The 20,899-nt window shown below is 38.4% G+C and overlaps 1 protein-coding gene across 7 annotated transcripts in view; it reads left to right on the top strand.

Moving 5' to 3' along the window:
* ENOX1 (ecto-NOX disulfide-thiol exchanger 1) overlaps positions 1-20,899 on the top strand; it is a 375,855-nt gene that overhangs the window by 78,860 nt on the left and 276,096 nt on the right. For 4 of the 7 annotated variants that reach the window (XM_027674320.1, XM_027674318.1, XM_027674312.1 and 1 more), the window contains exons 2-3: positions 999-1,072; positions 9,518-9,595. The gene's annotated coding sequence lies outside the window, so the exon portion shown is untranslated. Of the gene's footprint in view, positions 1-998; positions 1,073-8,104; positions 8,202-9,517; positions 9,596-20,899 lie in introns of all 7 variants that reach the window. The other 3 variants (XM_027674315.1, XM_027674313.1, XM_027674314.1) reach the window with 2 other exon arrangements.

Below are 20,899 nucleotides of genomic sequence, written 5' to 3'. Positions count from 1 at the left end.
ACTGGGGGGAAAGAAAAGAGGCAAGACTTTTTCTAATATAGACTCTTAATTATATTTAAGAGCTGGGACTGCATAGCAGCCCTGTGTGAAATGGTGTTTCTTGTTGCAGACTGCAAAGATGCTAATGATGCTGCAGAAATACTCAGTACAGCATGTACTCATGATGGTGATTATCCAGAACAGAGATTGGACCAAGTGCATTTGGACACATGAACTTTCTTTCTTTTTTTGTTTTTATTTTCTCCTGTGTGTCTTTCCTTGGTCTGCTGAGCCTGTTTCTTTCTACCAGTGCATCTTCCTCCTCCCTTTTGCTTTCTTAAGCACATTAGATTTATCAAATGCATTGCACTCAGGGTCACTGCGTGAGAATCACCAGGAAAATTTACAGAGACTCCAAGACTAATTGTGATTAGATGTTATATGTATCCTTACAAGAATGTACATCCAGAATTTCACACCTGTAACAGAACCTCTGTGTTCAGCATTTTTGGACAGTAAAGAAGTAATGCACACAATGATGCTCTTGATTTTTCATGTGGTTTCCCTATTCATGCCACTGTCTTGCTCCAAGTTAAAGGCAGAATATTGCTTAAATGTATATAAGAATGCTTGTGGTTTCCTAAATCATTTATATTTTCTGATGTGCCAATGGCATTTTTTCATACTCAATATGTTGGTTTTGTTTTTTCATTGCAAGTAATTGTAGCAAAATTGCTAATTGAAAATTTGATTTTTTTCAGTTTTCTACTTATTTTGAACTTGTGTGTAGAAGTTGCTTAAGAATCTATACAATATTATATACTTTAAATACACTATAAATTATCATACCATCATTGTTATCACCCAGAACATTTCTCAGGTGATGCACAACTTCAGAAGTGCTAGTTCATAAACTCATTTCTAAATAAAAACTTTGCACAATATTTTTTTTAATTTTATGTACTTAAGCCATATACTTTTAATGACTTTTATATATATATATATAATCTGTTTTTCAGATCTTGGATTCTGCACTTGAAGCCATTCTTGATTATGTGCATCTTGAAACTTGGAAAGTATCTACAATAAATAGGTAAGTGTAATGGATACATTCATGTTTTGTGTTGGATGATTGGGAGTGTGTGAGTTTTGTTGACAGTTTAATGCTGAACTTCGTAAAGCTCTTGATAGATCTCAGTTGCCATGAATAGGAAAGAATGATGGATCTTTGTAGGCTGAATTTTCAATAGCACAAATGGTTTTTGTAGGGCAGAAATTCAGAAGGGTCTGACGTTCACAGTTACTCAGAAATAAATGTGTAGCCAAACCCACAAATAACTTCAGATGAGCAAAAAGGTGAGTCTCCATGAGCAGGTAGAAGTTTTGAAGGTAAAATCAGTGGGTCAGAAGAAGTAGCTCTACTCTTGATCCCTCCATACTTGAGGCTGTGCTTCTTCTAGCTTTACGTCTGCGTTTGCTTTGGTTTTCTTTGCAACTGCTGAAGGTAGTAAAGCTATGAATGTAACTAATTCCTGGGAAGAAGATGGCCATAAAGGTTGAAAACTTGGGTACACTGAAGTTCCTGGAAATTTTCTCAGGTGTTTCAGTGAAACTCGTATCTCATGTCAGTCATTTACAGAAAATGTTCAGGCAGTTTCAGAAATACATTCTAGCATATAGCAAAGCAATTTTTAGGTGATTTAATTTTTAAAAGTTGGGTCACACTTTGTGGTACTTGAAACTCTGCTGAGCTCCTAGCAATGGAGAAAGATAAATGAGAGAAGATTTAGAAATTTTTCTTGTTTCCAGAGAGTTTATAGACCTAGACAATTTTTTTTGAGTCTCAGCTCAAAGGAGTAAAATGTTTCTTGAATACATGAATGTAGCAGTTGAACTTACCTTGGTCAGTATGAGAAACTTTGAAGAGATTTACAGCTGGGAAGAGGTTGAATTCTTATGAGTAAGATCCAGGAGCAGTTTTTAGTGTAGAGGACTCTTCCACAGAAATGGTTTTTTGCAGCAAGTCGCTTATTCTGTAAGAATTTGAAAGCAGCATATCTGCATAATGTGCTTCACCTGTAGGTCCCAAGATATCTGGCAAAAGCTGGAGGAGAACCATTGTCTCAGTTTTATGTATGGGGTCAGGTACCTGCCTGGATCACTTAATGCCCTACTACTAGATCTCTTGGATGTTCAGACCTGTATTCAGGCCTGTCAGAGGATTCTACATGTAATTATTCTTTCCGAGTTTGTGCAAAAGATCTCAGTGTTTCCGATGTTTGCGTTTTCCTAATATTTCTCATATCTATTGATATGCCCTTACTACTCTCCTTTTAATCTATTCCCCTTTGTGGTACATTTCTTCGGTTTCATTTGTTCTGCTTTGTTTTCTCCTTTGCTTATTTTGCTTTTCCATGTTTTTGGCGTTTTCCTCTTCTTAATTCATTTGCAGTCTCTGGAGATGGGCAGCAGTGAGACCTTACACAAGGAAGAGCTTCAGAAAAAAAGAATCATAGCAGAATGATCTTCCCTTTTAGTGCCTCTCTAGAGAGCCTGCTGTAAAAGGCAACTTGCTGCCATTCCTGTAAATTTTCTTTTGCAGCCAGCTCTGCTGGGTGTCCCCTTTGTGCCCTGTGAACATCTGTGTTGCAGCTTATGTCTGAACCCAAGTGGAGAACAAATGTGTGAACCTGCTTCTTATTTTGAGCTGGAAGCTGCTGCTATTAGTAGGGCACGTGGCCTTGATTCACCTGTAACTTCTTAATCCCCAGCTGGGAGCGAACCAGACGTCTGGCTGCTCTCCTCCCACCAGCCGTGCCCTTGTCCGTAGGGTAGCACATTTCCCTGCTTTCCTCAAGATACTGCCCATTGCCTGTCAGTTGTCAGCATTCGTTTCCTCCCTGAATTTTTCGTAAGATGTCATGCAGAAAGGAAGAAAGGAGTAAGCACTGTAGGACTTTTGTGGCATGACTTACTTTCCATTGCTTCTGGACACTTTACCCTGCATGCACACAGTCATGCAGGCACCACCCTTCTGCATAAGGAAGAAATCTTGAAGTGCTGAAGTATTCCAGCTCAAGGGATACTAGAGCAGAAGTAACTTCATTTCCCAGGCTGTGCACAGGGTTTCAGGAAAAGTTGCAATGATTCTGTGCCAGTTTTGGACACAGCGCAAGACAGCGCACTGAGCATAAATTAGGAACTTAACCTCAAACGGACTTGCTTTAAGCAACTTTTTACTTTAAAAGGAAAAAAAAAAGGGTGGCAAAAGAGAAAGTGCTATCCCACTTGGGTGTGCTCAGGAGTGTTTGAAGTGCGTAGGTGATGAACTGCAGTCTTTGTGGCATATGTGTGTCTCCTAGAGAAAAACAAAATCTGTTGTGTCAAGTTGGCTCCAACTTATGCTGGAAGGGCTGTTGTGACAAACCTGGAAGGTGCAGAAACTTTTGTGGAAAATCAGGTGTGATAGCAGAGAGCAACTGTAACACTGGGGGGGAGGAAGCTGGAGTATTTGAGGTCGATCTAAGTTGGCAGCCATCAGTGGGCAAAGGAGCACAGCCGATTTAGCAAGAGCATGCACCAATTCAAAAACTTTTCTCAGATGTTTGGGTTGGAAGGACTCAGAATTAGCAAACCTTCCTGTCTGACATTAGCTGAAAAGGCTACTGGACAGCTTTGTTTTCCTTCCTTTTCAGTAAATGGTAGAAAGGTATGTGAGTTTCAGAGCTTTTCAAGCCAGATTAGAAAAAGTTGACCCCTTCCTTTCCAAAAGTAACCATCAAGACAGTCCCAATTCAGCCCAGACATCTCTGCATGTGTGAATCCTGCGCAGGCAGTGGTCTCCCTTGTTCGTTTGTGTATGCGCTTGTTACAGAGGTAAGGGTTGGTCTGGCTGATTGTACAGCTGCAAGTGCTAAACAGCTAAAATTTCTAAACAAAAAAATCTGGTCCTCTTTAACGTTGGCGGAAAGATATCTGTCTTCCATCTGCAGCAGACTATGCCAAACTGCAGAAGAACTGCAAAGTTTGTGTTCTGAAACCTTGGAGGAATAACTGGCATGCTCTAACCTTTTTTTTTTTTTAAACTGCACACAAATCTGAAACATTAAACACAGAAAGTAATGTTAAATGGTGACAAGCAGCCAGAAACTGGGAAGTTCAATTGGAAGGGTTGTGCCTCTTTTGTCCATGGAACAAAGCCCTTTCACAGGGCATGGAGCTCTTCAGCACTGCTGCAAGGGCATTGCTGTCAATTGACAGGAGGTAGTAGTCACCCATTGTGGGGGCAGTCCCTTGATTGTCTTCTGCAGTTGGGTCACCCAATGTTGCATGGCCTGATGTAGGGGCCAGGAAGGTGGCTGGTAGTCTTGCAGACATGTAAGGCTCACAAGACCCCTCCAGAAGTGCAGAGCGACTTACGCCATGTTGAGAAGTGGCACCTGGAAGGAGGATACTGAATACAGATTCTATACCAACTAAGCAAAATAGTCTTCCTTAAAGAAAAAGAATGTATTCTGATCAGACAAAGAACTTACAGATACCGACTGAATTATCTGAATTCTGAATTGGGCTTTATTGAAAAACATAAATATTTTAGCTCTTCAGAAACACTTTCAAACTGCCTTTGTGCTTAGTATTGTTACCAAGAAAAAGTCATGCATAGATCTTCTTCTATTCTGTAACCAGTTGGCTTGGTTTATAAACAAATACTGGGACAGCAACTCCAATAAAATGAAACCCCTTCCCTTTTTATTCCCCTTGTGAGATAGACAAAAAATGCAAGGATGTTATAAGTGAAAAAATAACGGTTTACTAACAAGGAAAACCAGCAGCACCACAAGGATACAAGGGAAGTGGCTTACCCACGGAAAAGGGAGTTCTCTGCTTCACGTGGTCCCCCAGAAACAAAGGGGGAAAAGAGTGGCAGAGGGTCCTCCCTGCCACCACCCCCTGTTCTCCCAACAAAACAAAAGAAAACAATGGGAGAACTGGGGCAAAAGCAAAAACCCAGGAAAATTGCACTGCTCACAAGGAGACACACTACCAAACTGGCCACTACACACCACCCGGTTAGTTCCGGTTTTAACTGCAGTGGTGGTGCCAGTTTGGAATCTCTTTGTTCCCTGCCATGTGTTGTCCCACTTGGCTTGGCTGGGCTGTAGGTAGTAGTGATTCATTTCACTTCCGATCTCTCTGATTCAGTGGTCCCAGCACTGGCCGGGGTTCTGGCACAGGCAGTGGTTCCATGTGGCGAGTGAGTGGTGGCAGTGCTCCAGTGGCTGTCCTGGGCAGGCCGTGGGGGTGAGGCAGCATCTCCTGGCTTTGCTGCTGTCCCTGCAAGGCAGGGATGTTTTCCATCGGTGGCTGAGACCCCAGAACAACTTTTACATGCGGCAAAACCCCACCCCTTCCAACTCTCTGTGCTGAGTTGGGTACCTCCTCCCCCGCTTCAGATGACATAATGGTATGAATATTCATCACTATAGCTCTCTTCCCTGACTTGTAACCATAACACCAGTAGGGAAGGACTCCTCCCTTATCGTTCCACCATTTCATAGAAAAGTCTCTCCAGACACTGCTGGCTCATGTTCAGAAGCTGTCAACCAGCACCCTGAAGTCCTTTTCCATCAGGCAGCTTTCCAGCCACTCTTCCCCAGCCTGTAACACTGCATGGGGTTGTTGTGACACAAGTGCAAGGACCCAGCACTTGGCCTTGTTGAACCTCGTGCAATTGTCCATGGCCTATCGATCCAGCCTGTCTGGATCTCTTGGCAGAGCCTTCCTCTCCTCCAGCAGATCAACACTCCCACCAAACTTGGTATCTTCTGCAAACCGACTGAGGGTGCACTCAATTCCCTCATCCAGACCATTGGTAATGATATTAAACAGAACTGTTTTAGTTAATTAAACTAAATTATTTTGTCTAAACTAAATTGTTTTGTCTGTTCATACTCTTACTTGAGGCTGCGTCCAAAAAGGACAGTATTGCTCTCAGTGAGCTTTGAATCAGCCACGTGGAGCATGGGAAATAAAGCAGGACTGTACATCAGTCAGTATGAACTCAGCAGTAGCAATTTGGTTTGATTTGGGAAAGTGTCAGCTTTTAGCAATTCCCTGTTCATTTTTAATTTGCTTCCCCATCTAGGCACTGTGTTGTACTTAGTTATGTGGACCTTGGCTGTTATCCCTTCTATTTGTCAAAGTTACGTTAAGAAGTTATGCATTAAAGCTATTTCACTTTTGTGAATTAGCATGTTGTTGCAACTGTTTGTCTCACTTTGCAGAGCTAGGAAGTGTTTACCTGTGTGTAAATGTGTATTTACAAGGATGCTACTTTGATACCCGGGAATCTGGGAGCAGCTTCTTCTAATTAACTGGACTCGCCTTGGCTGAGTCAAGCTGCTAAACATGGTGTGTGCTGTCAAGTAACACATGGTGTTATTAGTTGAGGATGTCAATAACATGTTACACAACTGTCAGACTTAAAAAATAAAGCACTAATAAGGAGCTTTGGAACGGTCTTGTTTAAGATTTGTTACTGTTTATAATACCAGTTTGAACACAAGTTCAAAGCTCAAGTGCAAGAAAATGAAGGAAAATGAAGGCACTTTTTTCTGCTTAAATGGATTAATGAATTTGAATATGGAAGAAAGAAATGGTCCCCTTATGATGTGTGTTTTGTCCATGTTGCATTAGTCGCCTAGCTGGCTGTTATCTGCAGGGATCTTTTCTGTAGATCTCCTAAGCCTCCATAGCAGAGTCACTGCTTGTCACTACATCCTCTACATGCATGGGGTAAAGACAGTAAATGTCCAAGTGGGATTTTTAATTTGAATACTCAAGAAACCAATGCCAACAGTGAAAAAATGTATACCACCTACTGTTGATTCTGTTATGCTTTTTTCCTGCATTTGCTTGAGGAAAGTGTTTCCAAATTGGAGAGGCAGATGCACACTCATGTGGTGCTCTCTGTATAGACACTAACAATGCCTTCTGCTTCCCATCTCTCTGTGCATCCCAGCAGTGTGTATCCCTATTCACGATGCAATGGTTGGGTCTGTAATCCTACAGACACATTAAGTGTGTGATAGCCAAATGTAGCAACACGTGAACAAAGTATCCTTATTTTGTCAAGACAAACTACCCAACATAAAGTATCATAAATTGATCCCAGGAGGACAGACCTAGAATATAAACTGTAGTGCTTTGAATATATGTGTATTATAATTGTACTGAACAATTTACAACAATTTGCATTGTATTACAGCTGACAAAGTATTTTACCTTCTAGTAACTAACTAAAACAAATAGTGTTGATATTTTACCCATATTTATAATTACATTAATTGCTTTGTGTATTAATAACAGTTCAGTGTCAGAACCTGAGCTGTAGCTGCCAGTAATCCACAAGCAACTTGTTTGCATATTCAAAATATGAAACTGAAGAGTAATTGCCCTTTTCGCAAGTGCGTATATTCACAGCTTAAATTTTACATAGAAAAGCCCACTGTGTTACCTAAATATTGTCATGTTCAATATCAAAATAAGTGTTAATAGAATGTCTTTCAGAAATGAAGAAAAACTTTGTGCTAAGAGATCAGAAGGCATCTGATGAAAAATAAATGAATAGCTCGTATTAGCTAGGAATTGTTACTTATTTCCAAATAAAGCTAAGTTTTAAAAAAAAGGTGTTTCCTGCCTTTGAAAGTGGCATTTTTCAGAGCCAAAACTGGAACATGCAGTACAATTTTTTGTTTTGTAATGGGATTTAATTGGACTAAGAAACGCTAAGAAGCATTTGAGGATTGACTAAATTTTTCAAACAGGAGCTGGTTTTTTTTGAAAGTTTCCTTAGAAATAGACTTTCTGCATTGGTATCTTGTATACTTAACTGTTTTATTCTTAGAAACAAAGCAAATTAATATTTCAGCATAAATCTGTCTAAAACTTCAGTTGAAGAAAGTATCCTCTTCAGCTTCTTGGGTTATTTTTTTTTTAATTTTATTTTTAATTTTTCTTTTTTTCATAGGTATGATACTTTATTTATGGTGAATTCGTTGCTGCTGAAGGGCAGTATTTAATGTAGTTGATGGTTTTGAAATTTTGCAAACCACTGGCATTTCAGAGGGCTGCAGAGTGAAGCCTCAGTTCCATCTTAATATTGCAGATGTACACTGAATTATCCAGGGAAGAGCAAAGGTTGATTAAATTCACAAAATAAGGTGATTCATAGTTTTCTAAATATGTCACTCAACCTATAATTAACTCAACTATTTACCAGTCACATACATGCTAATGAATCCCACCAATCTCAGTTGACCTGCTGTGATGAACTTTGCTGTCATGTAATATTATTTCCACTGTATTTTCACTAAAAAGAGTGATTGTAGCATTTATCACGTGCAAAGCAAAAATGATTGAGGATTTTATTATTTTTTTAGTATCTGCAATTCTGGGGTGCTAGTAAATTAATTACATTTAATTAGTAAGGCTGTAAAAGATGCGATTCCTTTTTGTGAAAGTGTTTCCTGAAGTTTAATCCCTCAGAGATTTCATGTGTGATAGTGATGAAAGTGGCTGCTTTTAAGTCAGCATCAATGATATAATTTCAGAAATAAAGTTGAGGTTATCTTTTCATGCAAAATGTGACAAAATAATAAAGCTTTAAGACTGTTATGGTAAATATGATTTATTATTATTTCTAAAGTTATAATCACCTTGAAATTGCATTTTTAGCTGTGTGTTACCAGTAGCTATAAGAAATTTAACCAGAATCATAAATGAGTTTATCTACTTGCCTACTAAATACAGAAATATATTATTTAAATAAAAATGTGGTTATTCTGAATTTGTACTTGAGTTACAGGTAAATTTCCAAAAGGTTGCCCTTCATTGTGAAGTAGTATCACTCTTTCCCTTTCCAAGGTTTTTGCCTCAAAGCTTTACAGGATCCTGGATGAAAATCAACATTGATCCATAAAATAGATGTCACTGTAGCATTCACGTGTGTAGGGCACAACAACTGAAAAGATTTCTGGCCTTTGGTTATTTCTGTCAGGAAAATGGAGATAGATAAAGATACAGATATATAATATTTAAAGCTGCTGGGCAGTGGTAGGCTGTTTGCAGACAGCTGCATTTTCAGCTAGAATGGTTAAGTGGCTAATTAAGTGGACAAGTCAGGTCTCAGCATGCCCTTAGGGAGAAGACTGCTGTGTCTCAGCTTCCTGTGAAAGTTTTGGGAAAGACAGGTTTGAAGCTGCAGCAATCTCATTGTGAGATGTGGTGCTGGTTATGAGATGGGCTTGCTAGAACCCATTTTACAGGACTTTACTCAGTGGCTACTACCCACAGAGAAACATAAAAGGTTAAAAAACACTGAAAAATTTTGATAACTGAATTTAAAGCATCACCTTCAATTGAATTTCTTTCTGGGTTATTCCAAATTGTTACTGAATTTGTTTAGAAGGCTGTTTACTTGATGTTTTTGTGGGTTTTTAAAAATAATTTCCATTATTTTCTTACTTGATTCATGCAGTGACATCATCTATGGTGATCGAACAGTTGTTTCCGTGGTGACAAATTGCAGTGTTACAAGCATGCTTGTATGAGTCAGGTAAGAACCGCTCCACTATAAATGGAGAAAATTTACTTGCAAAAATAACTCAGAAGTATTTGGTAAAAGTTTGCTGGAGAATGGCTTGGAAATAAAAAATTATTTTAACATAGGTGAGTCTTCAATACATCCAAAGACTTCAGCATGGCTGATTTTATAGTGAAGCTCAAAGGGATCTGTCCACATCTGGTAACAGCAACCACCTGGAGAATGCTTAAAATAGCTAAATAACTCCATGGAAAGAGTGAATTAATTTAACTGCAATTAAAAAAACAAACTTCTTCTTGCTCATCCTCTAAAATATGACAACCAGCATCACAGCTCATTGTGATTAAGGTCTAGCTCCTTAATAAATTTCATCTTAAAAGGATCTTCGGTACTTCTGTTATGTCACAGATTCAGTTCTGATTCCACACTGGTACAAACCAGGAGCTCCACCACTGAAAATGATCAATTTGCATCAGGCTTATGTAAATACAGATGGAATGTGGCTTGTGTACTCTATATGGAAAAAGGAATGTATGTCCAAATTTACAATGCCCCAAATGATACTGTTATATGGTATACTGTATTATCATGGATTTAAACATATTTTGGGGTACATGGTAATAATGGCAAAAAGACCCTGGATATATATAGTGACAATATGAATTAATTCCACTCCTGTCATGACAGTTCTCAGTGGGAATATTGTGCCTTGCCTGGGCTCAGAAGTTACTTCCAATAAGTATGGAAATAATGGCTCACAGTGCTGCAAAGTGTTAGGAGATCTCAAGGGAAATCTCATCAGATTATGTGATAGGTTTGAAATTAATTCATGTCCCAACTGTATTTACACAACATGCAATTGTCTCTCTGATGACTTATAAGGAAAGGTAAATGCTACCATCCTAAATCAGTGAGGAGACTTGCTGCAATATGCTCTCTTGGTAGAGACTAGGTTTTTTTCTGAGTTGTACAGAAAGTACAGGCAACTTGGAAAATAGTTATATAACTTTCTTACACTGCAGACTTATTGTTGTCTGGTCTGTAACCTCATTATGCCACATCATCATCTTTCTTGCACTTCTCCTTGCCTCCAGTTCAGCAGACATTTTTACACTATCCTTTTGAAAATCGGAAAGGGAAAAAATTGTTCAGAACGTCTTGCTTCTGCTGTGGGTATGACCCAGCTATAGATTGATCCATTCATCCATCCACCTGTCATTCCTAGATTGCTCTTTGGTGAAGGCTTCTTTATGGCAGTGTTTTGGCCTCTTTGCAGGCTGGTTTGGGATTGTGCCAGGCTTTGCCTGGGCAGGTGTGCAGAACTGTGTCATGTTAGGCCAAAAATTGTCTTCTCACTTTCCCAAAAGAGCAAGGCATTATCATCCATGGAAGAATGTACACTCCACCATACTTGTAAGTCGTGAATATCTCAGGAAGTATATGACGAATTTGCCAACCCATGGGTTGAGTTTCTTGAATCCTGCCTATTCTGGAGGGCATAAGCTAAAAGCTCAAATATGAATCCTTACAAGATCTGAAGCATGCAGAAAATTCATTCTGTGTTCAAGAACTCTTTAAAGGACTAGAAGAGGAATGGTCTTCAGAGATCTGCTTCTACCCTAAAGTTTGAATACCAGCGCGAAGTATTTTTGGAGGCTCAGAGCAAAAGGGAAGTTAGCACAATATTAGATGTGCAAGGGCTGCTAGCCTGGACTAGACCTTTACTTTTTTTAAAGCACAGTGACTTTTGACATTGCTTTTGAGAACATGGAAATAAAATGTAGAGGAGATGCTGTGCGTATCTGCAGCTTCTCTCTTCTCTCACTGATTTAGCTTCATTTGTATTTGGCTTCCACATTTAGCAGCAGTCTTCCCTGGGGCTTTCTTCCCATTGTAAAATCCATGCTTTCTCTGAAAGGTATTCTCTTGGTTCCTGTGTTAATTCTTTTGTTTCCTTGAAGATTCAACAACACAGTGAAGAACGTTTAGGATCCTTTCTGTTAACTTTTCTTCTTTCCTGGTAGACTGTCTACAGACAGTCTTCTAGTTCTCTTTTTCTTTATTTTATGTGCTTGCCTATACTCTTAAGAGAACTCACCTCTCCTTTTCTTTCCAATAGCCACCACCTGTAGCAGGCAAAGGATTGATTGGGCAACCCACTTTCCATCTCTTTGCAGATTTGTTACATTTATGTAAACATTTGGTACAGTGGTTTTGATGTGCAATAAACTCTAATTCTAGTTAAAGCTTCCTTTTTCCCCTCCATTTTGATAAACTGTTTGATCAGTGTATCAGCAGTCACATCTGGCACAAATGTCAGAATGCAATAGATATCTGTCTGCCTTTAATTAATCACGTAGAAGAAAGAACAAGAGAAAACCCACACAGTAATTTATTTCTTTTAATACTAATACTTCCAGATTCCAATCATCTTTATCGGCTTATAAAACCCATCTGACTATATATTAAATCTCCTTCATTTTATCTGATAGGTACAAATACAGTCACCTTTATTTCTCCTTCTTATTATTCATGGTTGCTGGATTTTGTATGTAAGTTGGAATTGTTCTTTACCCTCATATTCATCTGGAGAGGAGAAAGGACTTTATTCCTTGCTTTGCTGAGCCAAAGTAGTTAGGATGGGGCTTGACCATCTAAAGAGCCATACAGTAAATTCCGATCGATCAGTCACTAAGATGACCAAAAGTGAAACATAGATTTGCAATACATCTGCTGCTGACAGAGAAATACAACACAGTGAAGTTGCAGCAAGAGAATCTGAGCAATCGTTATGACTTGTAGTGATGTATGAGATGGAAAGAAATCAGGTCGTTTCAGAATCAATGTTGGGTTTGTAAGTGACAGTCTAGAGAAAAACAGTTGTTATTATCTATCAACCAAACTGGTTTTCAATTGAATTGTTTGGGCTTTTTTTAACTTTATGTGCCAAGAAATTAATAATGTAAGTACATTTCTTCATGCTTTCTGAAGCACTGAAAATATGAACCTGAATAGTGTATGGTACTTTAAAATTGTGTTTAGCATAGAGGTATTTATCTATTTGTCATGCAGAAGGAAAATTAATAATCTTCTTTGTGCACCAAAACTTTTGTACTGAATGTTTACTGAAATTTCATTATGTAGAAGCCCTATGGAAGCTGCACTGTTCAAAACAGTTTTCTTTTCATGTACTGTAATGTGTGTTTGTTCAAACAAAGAAATGCTTATCTGTTGAAAAGATAGCAGTGATAAATTGCTTCAGGTTTCATGCTTACCTACTGTTTTCCATTTGGTATTAAATTCCTGGTTGAATCCCAGAGGCAGATAGATCTGAATTCAGAAAGTTACCTTGATGCCTTTTTTAGCCAGCCTCTGCACCCTGATGATAAAAAAAGGAAATTTAGTCATCTGAAGAACCATCCTTCTTGTATAGTTTAAATCCCACTAGATATTAAAAGGGTTGCAATTTTGACCATTTTTTCTAAACTGTAATAATTTTCAGAGGATGTGCAGGACCTCCACCTTTACTGTCACAACAGGAGCACTTTAGATATCAACAGTTTAACTATCTGTTGAATCTAAATAGCATGCAAATTGAGCTTTCTATACTCACCTTATCTCATTATGGGTAATGGTGCATATGCTCTGTTAATCCTTTTGAAAAATTATTGACTCCTGAATAACTTTCTTTTACTACTCTAAAATCATATGTGCATGGGTTTTTTTCTGTCATTGACTTTTAAGTTCAAGGGTCTGTTTTATTTCTCATCAGAAAACAAATTTCTCTGTATGCTTAACATGAAATATTCCAGGCTTGTGTTTTCCATTTTAATGGAGGTTTATCACTCTCCCCTGCCTTCTCCTCACTGAGTAAATGATACTTATGCAATGCACAATGGGAGCATACAAAAACAGAAGAGTAACAAAACAATTCCAAAAGCTCAGAGACAACATGACGTAAGTTAGCTCTATTTGCATATCTGAATGTGTAAAAAAAAGTAATTGTGAACTCTTGCCTCATTTGCCAATCTTTACCATATGTCAGTTAATAGAATAATTGTTATTTCCAAAATAGCAACATTGGCTTTCCAGTAGGACATGCTGTATATCCTAGCTGACTCTTGAGATGTATATCTTCGTCTACGTTTTAGCTGCTCCATACTGATTTCCCTTTGAAGGAATGCAGGCATCTGCTTGTGAAGGAGATGAAGTTTCTTACATGGCTTTAGGAGGAAAATTTCCTGCCCTGGGATGAACAAACATGCACTTGTACAAGCACTGAACATCAATGTGTGCCAGTTTCTATGGGGTGAGTGTGAAAGGAGCATGAGTTAACTGGGTTTAATGTGGACAGTGATACTTTATCTGATGAGACCAATCCATTGTGTCCAGAGATTCCTGCCTCCTAATTTTTCTTTTTATTGGCCAAGATTTCTCCAGGGCAATTTTGCACCACTGTTTCTGTCACTGCTCTTCCTTTTGTACTGCCTTCTGATTTGGACCACAGCTAAGGCCATCTTTCCTTGCTTCTGCTCAAAACATTAAGAATCTTGTGTTTTGGTATGGAGGCACATGGGTCTACCAGCTAAAGCCTAGAGTTCAAATGTTTGGGTGTTTTTTCCTTGCTCTCCCACCAATTCATCCCCTGACTTTCCACTGTCTCTTAAATGGGAACACTGATAATAATGGCTGCTCATGTACTAGAATAGGCTAGTTTGGTTGGAAAGCACCTACAATGATCTTCTGGTCAAACTGAATGACCACTTCAGGCTGAAATGTTGATACTGTGCTACATAAACCGAGATATGGGACATCTTCTTTTGTAAGGTAAAAGTCTGCTAGGCTCAATAAACTACTCATTATTAGAATTATTATGAATATCACTACTATTATTATTTCTACATTCCAACTGGATCCTCTGCATTCCTAAAGGAATTATTTTTAGTATTAAATCCTACTAGGAAAGGTGTACTTTTAAGTAATGGATGTCAAGGACATTTAGTGTCTTGCAGAGCTTGCTTTACAGCACAGGCAATATTACTGTTACTCCAGGGCCATCAAAATTCAAGGCCTTCACATGTGGGAGAGCTGTCTGACAAAATGATTTTGAAAATGCTACTTCACATTAAAAGTAGCAGGAAAAAAATGTCCCCAGGACAGTATTATCTGCATGAAGCCAGTAGTTTAACAATGAGCTCTTCCAGATATATTCCTACTCTTTTGAAACAAAATCTGTTTTCTGGAGTACATTAGGCTGCAGAGGAGAAGAAACAGGGAAGTTATTAATATATTTTCCCATTTAAACACAAATGCTTTCTCCTAACTCTGACTGAGAATATAGATAGTTCGCTTTTGGCAAGCGAATGCCTGTTAAGGGCACTTTGCTGGATTCATCTGTGCTATTCTGTAATCTTGGTGGTCTGCACAAATGGGCACAATCCCAGAAAAATGACAGTGGGTGTAAGTTAATTAAATAGAAGAACCCCTTTGGCTTGTTGGTAGAAGAGGAGAGCATGCAGCTCACCTCCTGCCAATGGCATGGTTGATTGTCTTTGTAAATTATTTCCGAGGTCTGCAGTCCTTCCCTTTGGTGAGGGTAGGATTTTGGTGGTGGAAGTTAGAATTAGTGGGATTTGGCCAGGGAATACAGTAGTAGAGTGGACTGGTGCAATTCTTTCTTTGCAAAGGAAATATATATATGTTTGTGTATATGTATTTGATTTTATTGATAGTATTTAGACTAGGTAACTTGAAATGTGAGTGGAGCAGGTAAAATGTATTTTATGGGGTCTGCAATCATCCTCTTTGTGTAAAATCTTTCTGAAATTATCTCGTGGTGAGTAGAATTTGATCCATTCTATAGATAAAAGAGTCTGCTGTTTAAAAATATTTTGATGAAGCATAGACATTGTCATGTCTAGATGGTATGGTAGATTTCTTTATACTCAGAAAGTAATTCAAGCCTGGTAAAAACAAGTAAATAACCTCAAATTTCTCGTCACCCCCTCCCCTCCCTTTTCATTCTCTCTCCTTTTTGTTCCTCTTTATTACCTGAATTTTAACAATGCAAAAGTCTTTGGTGATCCTTCACATGTAGCACCACTCTGTGTGAAATTTTATCATGATGAAATCATCAAGGGAAAACAAGAAATCAATCTAGCTATATAGTTATTACCATTTTTAAAAAAGGTAACCTTTGGAGACTAGAGTTTCAGTGGACTGATAATGTATCACAGCAGAGCCATCTTTACCCCCTGCAAGTGCTTTTCTGAGATGGTTGTGGGGAAACAAAATACTCTGCCATCAGGTTCTTGCCCTCCTCCTACCCCATCCCTAACAGCAGCACAATATTTACTGTTGTAGGTAGCCATCTACTTCCCTTCAAATCCTCCTCATGCAAAACACAGTCATTTCAGAACAGTCATTATACAGTTTGGAAATGGCAAAGCACTCTCCAAATCCCACTGATTTTGTTGTATAGCAACCCCACTGTATGCCATTTCTGCTGCTTGGCAAGCTAAAGAAGAAGCTTCTTCCCAACAACAGTGTTTTTTCTTCTATCCTGGAGTGTGGTATTATTTTTCTAGTGGTATGATTAGAAAAGAAAATATATACAAAGCTTAAGAAATATTCCAATATATTTATAATATAATATACATTTATTTATGTTGGGAATTAAATAAAGTCATTCATGTGCTCAAGTTCATTCAAGTATTTTGGGGGCTTTTAAAAAGAAATAATTGTTGCACGGAAAGTCTTGCCTGAATAGCAATTATTTGATTAAAAGAATACTGGCCCAGATCTTGTGCTTGGCTTTTTATAAGCTTAACCATGCAATCACATTTTATTACCATTGTTGAACACGGATGGATTTAAATAGGGCTTCTCCTACGTATGTTCTTTAATGATACTTCTAAGGAAGAGAGCGCAAGTAAATTGAAATGAAGTCCTGAACCCATATCTCAGGGAAAAGGGTGGAACCCTGTAGCTATCAGAAATGACAGGAGCAGCATTATGTAGCAAGGAGACCAGAGAGCTGGCATCTTTCTGAGGATGGAAAAACAGTGTTCTTTCTCCTGAAAGTCCTTTTGCTTTGACTGGATGTGGCTGAACCTATTACTGCCTATAACAATACTTACAAATGCAACTGGCACGTGTTCCCACTGCCTGCAAGCAGTTATAGAAAACAAGCTGGGTTTCTAGGTTTTCTTTGACCTACTCTACCTAAGAAATACAATTTCTTAAATGTGCATAAGGAGAATAAAGAAAAATAAAGGGGAAAATCATGCTAAAATATTTGTCAAACTTGAAACAACGTTTATTCTGTCAATTGAAATCTGAAGTACTGAGCAGGAATGACATATTGCATTGTGGCAGATCTCAACAAGGATAGAGAAGGGTTGAGCCTGTAAGACTCTGGGCAAACCTTCATGCTCCTGGAAATATTCTGTGAATAGTAGCTGACTGTTAAAGCATGGTCCCTGCTGATGGCAGGAGTTTGGAAAATGGCTTAAACTCTGAAATATAGTAGAAAGTAAGTTTTTAGAAGAATACTGTCTGCAAAAGCCTGTGTGCTGTAAAACTCTTCTTGCCAAGAATGGAACAGGCAGGGACTTGACAAAGAAATAGCAAAAAGAAGTACAGCTTTTCCAGAGGTGATGGAAATGTGCTCAGAGCAACAATGCAAATCCTCAGTGATGCTGGGTGTGTCATCCTACAAAAGGAGTCCAGAAGTACTTGGTGTATTCTTAATAGTTTGGAAAGACTTGGTAAGAGCTGTCACTGTTTGTTTGAAACATAATTCCAGGGAAGTATGAAGCAGATATTCATTCAAGATTATGGGAAGATGTGAAAAAAACCCAGAAAACAGATAACCAAGACCTGTAATTATTTACCTTAAGGCATCTGATTTTTACAGGCTCAAAGAAAACAGATCTGTTACTTGTCTACTGCTGTTGGAAATTTTGCAGGGCTTATATAGAAAGTATTCTGGTTTTCATGAAATAAATATCTTTAAATGGTTTTAAATGCCACAAGGCTTTATAACAGAATTCTGGAGGATCACCACAGTGGTCTGTTTCGGTTAACATAACTGATACTGTTTGAGAAGCTGCCACCATAACTCTCTCTTTATTAGTGTTCTGTCATGTGTTTGTATCAGATCACTTCGGTAATTTGCATGTCCTAAAAAGGTTGCAAGGTTTTGGTCTGAAAGAGAAATATGTGAAATTACTGGTTTTTTTCAGTAGTGGTTGGGAGGGAGAAATCATCATTTTGAGTTTCTTTCTGGTGTTGAGGATGGAAATGGATTGAAAAGACACAAAGAAACTCAGTTCTTCAGGAACTTGTCTGAAGATACTGTAGAAGGACATGTTGTTCTTTTAGTTTCGCATCAACTTCCCAAAACAGCCAGATAAATTCAGTTAGGGGATTTTTTGTTATAATAAAGAGATATTTCAGAAAAAAAACTAAAGTAAAAATTTAGTGGATTATGCCTGCCCTTGGTCAATAGATGGTTCTATAAACAGGAAAGGAAACTAAAGAAAAAAATAGTACTGTAGTACTATAAGTTATATAGGAATTTCACCACCACAGGTCTGCCTGAAATGAATACATTTAAGCCATTCAGCTTCAGCTGCTAGGGATTTTACTGAGTCCCTTCACTTTGTAGGTATTCTGGGTTAGTATAAATGATTTCCTTGATGTGCTTTGCATGAGCCCAAGAGATTCAACATCCCCAGAGAAGATGTTGAACAAAGACAGGTTGTCTAGCAGAGAATCCTCTGCTCATTTTCTTTGGACATCAAAAAAAAAGGTCTTGCTGGTTATTATTAGGTTACCCCTGTTCAGAGTGTTAAACAAGGTTAAAACTTGGGTTATTTTTTCATCCAGACACTGTAACTCAGTGGGGAATGGGTATGGCTATTTTGGGATAGAATTTGACCTAGATTTGTTTCTTGGTTAGAGTTGAATACTGACCTCTTATTTTTGGGATTTCTGAATTATCTCCACTGTGGTCAGAAAAAATTGCTGACTCAATTTAAATTTCAATATCCAACATTTTTTTGCTGATTAGTGCTGTTTGTATATGGCTCTAAGTGGGTTCCCCAGTCAATACTCGTGTCTCAGTAATTTCAGACTGCATCTGGGAGAACTTTTTTATCTAAAAGGAGAGAAACAACTATTTGAAGTGGTGAGAAGCAGGTGGGACTGGGCTTTAGCCTTGTCAATAGAGTGAAGGAGGGAATGGGTTTAAATGATGTTCAAATGCAGCGGTTGTTTCATCTTCATCACAATTATGCTTGTGTGAAGAGTAGCAGAAGAGAAAGAGAGAGAGGTCACTCAAAGGGCAAAAGAAACTAAGGGAAAAATTAGAAAAGTGTAGTGTGGAGCACAGTAGGGAGAACAGGTGGAATGAGTCTGCCAAGATCTGGAGAAAAAGGCCGGAGGAAATGTGATAAGGCCCTTTCCAGGCACTGTGAATCTCTACTCTGCATTTAAAGGCAGCTTGCTCCAGGCCAGCAATTCTGTCTATTTGGTTTGAGGAGCTCCAGGTAGCAATGAAGGTTCAATGGCAAAGATTTTAGCGTGGCTGTTCAATTATCCTAGGAAAGTATTTTGGATGCTGTCATGCTGATATCTGTTTACTTTGTTGTAACAACCCTTACCAACCAGGAAAGGCAGATTAAGGTAGCACAGAAATGTCTCTGTGCTGCAAATGCACCTTTGTTCCCTCCTCCTTTCCACCCTTTCCTCACCGTTGGCCAAAGGCTTTTCATCCTTTGCTTCTCCTACCAGATAAGGGCCCCTAACTAAATATGTAGCAAGGAAGATTTGCTGAAGCAGATTCTTGACCTGACTTCAATCCAGCTTCAAATTTGCATATGAAAATGTAATAAGTTAATTTATCACCTTTATTCAGGTGAAGACATAAAATTTCAGGCAGCTAACAACCTTCATTTGTATGTTGAAAGTTAGAGGGAAGTTAGGCAGTTAGCAGCACATTTCCCTGTCTGATGTGGATTACTCAGAGGGAGTAATCATCATTCATAGCTTTCCACTGGCAACTTTATGTGATACTGGCAGGTAAATCACAGAGCAGAGCATGGTGCTGTCCTGTAGCTTTGACACTTGTAATTGTAGCAGGTCTTCAGCAATTGTCCAGTATAACCCACACAGGACTTTCAACATAGCATTTAAAAATAGAAGTAAGGAGTTTGAAAAGACTGTGCTCGATATGAGAGTAAACAATAGAGCGAATGTGGGGGAGGCTTCATTAAGATTGTTTGACCTATGAGCAAAATAAAGAGGGGGACAAGACAGACTTTCCTAAGTGATTTACTTTCTATGCCTATGAATCATGGTTTTTTTCCCTCTGTTATTGTGATTGCATTTTTTTCTCAGCACTGCTCACCCTATCATTATGGGTAGAAAATGTAAAGGGATTGTGATATTTTCTCAACAGTGATGAAAGAACAGGACACTTCAAGGACATGCTATAAAAGTTGCTGTAGGACTGCAAGATGTAGCTTCTTCATCTGAAAGTACTATGTACGACCCATATTGGATTAATGTGAGTCATGCTGAAGGATGCTAGCTATACCGTAACCAATATTGATATTCCATGTTTACTTTTTAACTTAACAATTATATTAATTTCCCTTCCTTTTCCCCAGCATTTGTGGGTGAGTACATTTTCAAGGCTATAAGCCCCATGGGAAAAGCCAGGCAGTTCATGTTGGCAGAATGGAATGTGGTATAGGACATTGCTTAAATATTTACCAATAACAACAGAGAGTTGTTAAAAAAATAACTGTGTGTTTCAACGTATTGTCTTCAGGGTCTTATTGGAAAAGAACAAATAAAGGCACAAAATCTTGAAATTTTTATAAAGCTTTCAAAATATTAAGGAGGATTTGCAAGATAGTACAAGTTAAATATATTTTAATGGTTTGATGTAGGTTGTTTTTTTCCCTATTTTGTTTGAGAGGAAGGGAAGAGAAAGCAGGAGGGGCTTTGTGCTCCACAGTCGGCAAGAAGTCCTGGAATTGGAAACCACAAAATGAAAACCAGCAAATGTGAAACAGTGGTTTTTGACTTCCTTCTTATGGGAACAAATGTATCAACTTAATAAGATCATTTAAAACTCCTCTTTTAGGGCCATGGAAGAAAAGAACATGGAAATAATTAGTAGTAGTCTAAAAAAATCCACAAGTCATTTGTCCTTGGTTAAATGTTTCTCCATATTGCTTTATGGTTTCTATTTGTCCAGACAAAGTATTCACCAGACATAAAGCCACACTTCTGACATCATAT

This window comes from Neopelma chrysocephalum, unplaced genomic scaffold (assembly GCF_003984885.1).
Source record: "Neopelma chrysocephalum unplaced genomic scaffold, ASM398488v2 Primary Assembly neopelma1_25, whole genome shotgun sequence".
In the NCBI taxonomy this organism is placed as follows: Eukaryota; Metazoa; Chordata; class Aves; order Passeriformes; family Pipridae; genus Neopelma; species Neopelma chrysocephalum.
This window is presented reverse-complemented; position numbering and strand designations above follow the sequence as displayed.